General features: G+C 42.2%; 1 long non-coding RNA gene across 1 annotated transcript; it reads left to right on the plus strand.

The window, feature by feature from the left end:
* The first annotated feature begins 3,790 nt into the window (after window positions 1–3,790).
* Window positions 3,791–5,299, plus strand: LOC129348455 (uncharacterized). The gene is made up of 4 exons (XR_008600982.1): window positions 3,791–3,972; window positions 4,116–4,386; window positions 4,530–4,800; window positions 4,988–5,299. It is a non-coding gene; the product is annotated as an uncharacterized LOC129348455 (long non-coding RNA).
* The last annotated feature ends 1,670 nt before the right edge of the window (window positions 5,300–6,969 follow it).

Here is a 6,969-nt window from a genome sequence, read left to right on the forward strand (position 1 = left end):
GGAGTGTTTGACCTTTAAAGTCACGGTTTCTTCTACTGACCGGCACCTTTGTGATTAATCCTTGCAGCTCTACTGCATGATCTACTGTTTGCTTTACCCCGTTAGTCATTCTCTACTAACACTGCAGTTTCTGCTGCTGCCGGTTTTCAACAAATTCCAGGAGAAGAACATACATTACTCCCATTCACGTCTCCCTGTGATTTACTATCGATTTAGCTGATTTAGCTTTAAAGCACAGCATGCTCCCCTTCTGTCTTCCGTTAGGCTCTGCTAAGCCTCCTGCTGCTGAAGCTTCTTACCTGAGCATTGGTTTGGAAAAATAAGTAAATAAAGTCCAAGGACTCACCGATGTGGGCCCCTCAAAATTGTTCATTATCACTCCCTGTTTTACCTCTGCTATTTTTTTCGTCATGTTTTTTTAACGGTTTATTCAGTGTTATTGTATAACTTTGTTTTTCAAAGCGGTGTCAATGTTTTAAAGCTTTATACCCATGGGAGATGACTTTTAATGTGTTTTTCATCCCACCAAACAGAGGTGGGATATTTGTATGCATTGCACTTATCAGCCAGGAATAGAGCTAAAGATGAAATAACCCAGGTTTGACTCCTCTCTCAGTAAAAAGTATTTTTCTGTACAAACTGTCTCTTAATGTTAAATGAATGCATTTAAATTGCATATGAACTGTTCCATCAGTCGCTTTGGTTTGACATCAAACAAACAGTTTATTGGCATTTCAAAATGAATGCATCCCGTTCCATTTGACAAACAAAGGAAGTTTTTCTCTCAGCAAAATATAGGCTTTGTTATAATAATAATAATAATAATAATAATAATAATAATAATAATAATAATAATAATAATAATAATAATAATAATAATAATAATAAAACAAAAAAAAGAAAACAAGGAGGACAAGCACAAATTCTTTGGACTTGCTTGGTAACCAACTACAGAGCAGGTGGTGGGATAGTAGGCTGAAGCCTGGAGGCTGAAATCACCAAACTGTGGGCAGAAAAAAACACATGCGCTGAAAGCTATCCAGACCTTGTGACGGGGACATACTTAACATAATTCAAAAAACTAACAAAAACAAGGAGTGAGCTAGAATAACAGAAATGTTAGCATGCTATGCTAATGTAGCAAGCTACAGGACCGATTCAGGGCATTAACTTACTGTTTACATGCTGCCAACAACATGGACTGCACTCACATTTTGCTGAAAGATTTTGTGGAGGCTGATCGGAACAATTTGATGCCTCATCTCATTTCCCAGTTTGTACGTCCGCAATCTGAGGAGTCAAGGCAACAGGCATTTCATTTAAATGAGACATCTTTGCCCTGGAGCTGTTGTTTTAATGTGGCATCAGTTAAACACAACGCAGCTGCATCATCTGTCTATTGTTTTGCTATAATATACCCCTGTTATACATTATACTATTTTAAGATCCCTGTCAGGAGCAGAAAAGTGTTCATGATAACTTACAATACATAATTACTCATAATTCAATTCACAATGTGGCAACATGTAACAAGAACGTACAGATGATATCCTTTCATTATTTAAGAAATTCTCTTGAAATGGAATTGCAGATGGAATGACCTGCTTAGCCTGCTGGAACTGGTTATGTGGAGGGAAATGAATGGATGGATGAATGTGTCAGCATTGAAGAACGGTCTATGTGCACCTATTGCTATTCTGCTGTGGGTGGAAATACGTCCCGGTTTCTTTGTATGTCTTTACCCTAGTCAGTCAAAATCATATTAGGCATGCAGCAATGGTGTCCCTGCAAAATCACCTCTGAGGGAATTTGTTTTGGTGGAACATTTGTGCATATAGAAGTGAGCACCTTCATTAAAATGGCTAATTCACTGAAAGAACCAAGCGGACCTGCCTGCCATTTTCAGCACGGTGACTAGCACTGTGATTGTTGCTTTTTCCAAAGTAAATGGGAAAACAGTAACACTTGAATAGCAAAAGGGGAAAAGAATATTACATGAAATGCTGCTGGAAATGGCAGGCACCTACCTGCAACTAAAAATGTGTTAAGAACATGTCCAATGTTCAGGATTCTTTTTTTTTTTTTTTTTTTTTTTTTTTAAAAAAGGCTTTTTGCTGTCTAAAATGGGGAGGAAGTAGCTCAAGGGACATTCAGATTTGTTAATGAAGAGTTATTGGAGTCTTAATTCATTCTGTTTTGTTAATGAAATGAGTAAGAAACCACATTGTCAGAGATTTCAGAACTGATAGGACTGATTATAGAGTTGAATCTATGGAATCAAGTCTTTCAATACTCAGCCTTGTTTTATCATCCTGTTTAATAAAGCTTTAACTCTGTTGTTTTTAGACTTCCATAGTAAATGACTGATTAAGTGTTTCACCTTTTTCTCCTGCTGTTTGTTTTCTTCTTTGCATTTAGCCACACTTTAATCTGTGATTAAAACTTTCTACTGTGTCTCTCTGCTTCCTGAATCTTCCACCTGCCTGCAGTCTGATTGCAGCAATGAGAATCAGCTGCCGTAATTGGCTCACACCAGTCACCTGTTTGCAATTCCACCTCCAAGCATATAAGCCAGCTCTGTCATTCACTCTCTGCTCCACCATGAGCTCTGATGGCCTGCATCGACTCGTGACCACCGGAGCTTCTTGGACACGACTCTGCCCTCGTACCCCTGCCGGTTCCTGTATGGGTTTCCTACCTACCCCTTCAGCCGAGTTTCTTCCCGTTGTAAGTATCCGGTTTTGATGGATTAGTTTAGGTTATTCATTTATGGTTTTCTTAAATTTCCCCTCTGTTGTTAGTTTAGAGTCTTTGTTGAATTTTGTAGTCTTGTCTGTTTTCCTAATCAGATTTTGCTTGTCCGCTTTCAGCCCTTCCTCCCTGAATCTTCCACCTGCCTGCAGTCTGATTGCAGCAATGAGAATCAGCTGCCGTAATTGGCTCACACCAGTCACCTGTTTGCAAGTCCACCTCCAAGCATATAAGCCAGCTCTGTCATTCACTCTCTGCTCCACCATGAGCTCTGATGGCCTGCATCGACTCGTGACCACCGGAGCTTCTTGGACACGACTCTGCCCTCGTACCCCTGCCGGTTCCTGTATGGGTTTCCTACCTACCCCTTCAGCCGAGTTTCTTCCCGTTGTAAGTATCCGGTTTTGATGGATTAGTTTAGGTTATTCATTTATGGTTTTCTTAAATTTCCCCTCTGTTGTTAGTTTAGAGTCTTTGTTGAATTTTGTAGTCTAGTCTGTTTTCCTAATCAGATTTTGCTTGTCCGCTTTCAGCCCCTTCCTCCCTGAATCTTCCACCTGCCTGCAGTCTGATTGCAGCAATGAGAATCAGCTGCCGTAATTGGCTCACACCAGTCACCTGTTTGCAAGTCCACCTCCAAGCATATAAGCCAGCTCTGTCATTCACTCCCTGCTCCACCATGGACGCGCACATCCTGCGTCGACTCGTGACCACCGGAGCTTCTTGGACACGACTCTGCCCTCGTACCCCTGCCGGTTCCTGTATGGGTTTCCTACCTACCCCTTCAGCCGAGTTTCTTCCCGTTGTAAGTATCCGGTTTTGATGGATTAGTTTAGGTTATTCATTTATGGTTTTCTTAAATTTCCCCTCTGTTGTGAGTTTAGAGTCTTTGTTGAATTTTGTAGTCTAGTCTGTTTTCCTAATCAGATTTTGCTTGTCCGCTTCTCAGCCCTTCCTCCCTGAATCTTCCACCTGCCTGCAGTCTGATTGCAGCAATGAGAATCAGCTGCCGTAATTGGCTCACACCAGTCACCCTGTTTGCAAGTCCACCTCCAAGCATATAAGCCAGCTCTGTCATTCACTCTCTGCTCCACCATGAGCTCTGATGGCCTGCATCGACTCGTGACCACCGGAGCTTCTTGGACACGACTCTGCCCTCGTACCCCTGCCGGTTCCTGTATGGGTTTCCTACCTACCCCTTCAGCCGAGTTTCTTCCCGTTGTAAGTATCCGGTTTTGATGGATTAGTTTAGGTTATTCATTTATGGTTTTCTTAAATTTCCCCTCTGTTGTGAGTTTAGAGTCTTTGTTGAATTTTGTAGTCTAGTCTGTTTTCCTAATCAGATTTTGCTTGTCCGCTTTCAGCCCTTCCTCCCTGAATCTTCCACCTGCCTGCAGTCTGATTGCAGCAATGAGAATCAGCTGCCGTAATTGGCTCACACCAGTCACCTGTTTGCAAGTCCACCTCCAAGCATATAAGCCAGCTCTGTCATTCACTCTCTGCTCCACCATGAGCTCTGATGGCCTGCATCGACTCGTGACCACCGGAGCTTCTTGGACACGACTCTGCCCTCGTACCCCTGCCGGTTCCTGTTTGGGTTTCCTACCTACCCCTTCAGCCGAGTTTCTTCCCGTTGTAAGTATCCGGTTTTGATGGATTAGTTTAGGTTATTCATTTATGGTTTTCTTAAATTTCCCCTCTGTTGTTAGTTTAGAGTCTTTGTTGAATTTTGTAGTCTAGTCTGTTTTCCTAATCAGATTTTGCTTGTCCGCTTTCAGCCCTTCCTCCCTGAATCTTCCACCTGCCTGCAGTCTGATTGCAGCAATGAGAATCAGCTGCCGTAATTGACTCACACCAGTCACCTGTTTGCAAGTCCACCTCCCAGCATATAAGCCAGCTCTGTCATTCACTCCCTGCTCCACCATGGACGCGCACATCCTGCGTCGACTCGTGACCACCGGAGCTTCTTGGACACGACTCTGCCCTCGTACCCCTGCCGGTTCCTGTTTGGGTTTCCTACCTACCCCTTCAGCCGAGTTTCTTCCCGTTGTAAGTATCCAGTTTTTGATGGATTAGTTTAGGTTATTCATGTATAAATCCTCATAAACGTTTAAAACCCACACAGGTGAATTTCCTCATGGATAAAATGCAATGCTTCATATATATGCACTAGTGTGTGGCTTTCAGCTTTCTATACTTCAACACATTTTTTTTTTTTGATGTTTTCCTCCCCCAGACCATCTGCTACAAAGCATTACCGGGTAACAAATACACCTGATGAAGATCAGAAATATTCAAGCAGGAACCTTCAGCTTCCACGAAGGTGGAAGTCATTCTGCCATGAAGACCTAACAACCTTCAAAGACAATTTGAAAATGGGTAAGAAATGAAAGCACACACTGTTTAGTCTAGACCATCATTTGTGCTGACATCTGTGCTTTTAGATTCTATCAAGACGGGGGGAAAAAAAAAAAAAAAACGGGACAAGTGTAGTCTTGTGTGAAATACATCACCTGCTTAAGTGTGACTGGCTGGATTTTGAACTGACCTACTGATAAATGTTTCAAAGGTGACCACGGACCTTCCTGGAGGATGTTGCACAAGGAGTTTTGTCATTGTTGCCACATTCTGGTGTCCACTCCTTCCACTCGACTCCATACCACTCGGAATCCATTCCACTCGACCTCGACTCCTTATCCCACTCGCTCCATTTGACTGCATTGATTGCCTTTGGTATTTATAGATTATTGTGAGAAATTGCAAGAATTGATTGTTTTTTATGTTTTGTACAAGTTTGTTGTCAATAAAAATGAAAACCTTTATTGAAAAAAATTGTTTGGATTGTAAACCATTGTCACAGGAAGAATGTCAGTTGCTGCAACTTGATGCTCTGTTATTGTTTGCAGGAAGAACGTCAGTCGCTGCAACTTGTTGCTCTGTTATTGTTGCAGGAAGAACGTCGGGTGCTGCAACTTGGTTCTTGTTGTTGCAGGAAGAATGTCAGTTGCTGCAAGGTGTTGCTCTGTTATTGTTGCAGGAAGAAGCGCTGCGTCAACCTGCGAAGCGCTGCGTCAGTCTGCGAAGCGCTGCGTCAGTCTGCGAAGCGCTGCGTCAGTCTGCGAAGCGCCAACTCAACTCAACTCAACTCAACTCAACTCAACTCAACTCAACTCAACTCAACTCAACTCAACTCAATCAACTCAACTCAACTCAACTCAACTCAACTCAACTCAACTCAACTCATACTCAACGCAAACTCAACTCACTCAACTCAGACTCAACTCATACTCAAACTCAACTCAACTCAAGCTCAACTCAATCTCAACGCAACTCACTCAACTCAACCTCGAACTCAACTCGAACTCATACCAACTAACTCAAACTCAACGTCAACTCAACTCAACTCAACTCAACTCAACTCAACTCAACTCAACTCAACTCAACTCAATCTCAACACAACTCAACTCAACTCAACTCAACTCAACTCAACTCCAACTCAACTCAACTCAACTCAACTCAACTCAACTCAACTCAACTCAACTCAACTCAACTCAACTCAACTCAACTCAACACAACCTCAACTCAACTCAACTACAACTCAACTCAACTCAACTCAACTCAACTCAACTCAACTCAACTCAACTCAACTCAACACTCAACTCAACTCAACTCAACTCAACTCAACTCACGCAACTCACCTCAACTCAACTCAACTCAACTCAACTCAACTCAACTCAACTCAACTCAACTCAACTCAACTCAACTCAACTCAACTCAACTCAACTCAACTCAACTCAACTCAACTCAACTCAACTCAACTCAACTCAACTCAACTCAACTCAACTCAACTCGAACTTCAACTCAACTCAACTCAACTCAACTCAACTCAACCTCACCTCAACTCAACTCAACTCAACTCAACTCAACTCAACTCAACTCAACTCAACTCAACTCAACTCAACTCAACTCAACTCAACTCAACTCAACTCAACTCAACTCAACTCAACTCAACTCAACTCAACTCAACTCACTCAACTCAACTCAACTCAACTCAACTCAACTCAACTCAACTCAACTCAACTCAACTCAACTACCAACTCAACTCAACTCAACTCAACTCATCAACTCAACTCAACTCAACTCAACTCAACTCAACTCAACTCAACTCAACTCAACTACACACTCAACTCAACTCAACTACTCACTCAACTCAACTCA

The sequence above is a fragment of the Amphiprion ocellaris genome, unplaced genomic scaffold, assembly GCF_022539595.1.
Source record: "Amphiprion ocellaris isolate individual 3 ecotype Okinawa unplaced genomic scaffold, ASM2253959v1 Aocel_unscaffolded222, whole genome shotgun sequence".
Taxonomy (NCBI): domain Eukaryota; kingdom Metazoa; phylum Chordata; class Actinopteri; family Pomacentridae; genus Amphiprion; species Amphiprion ocellaris.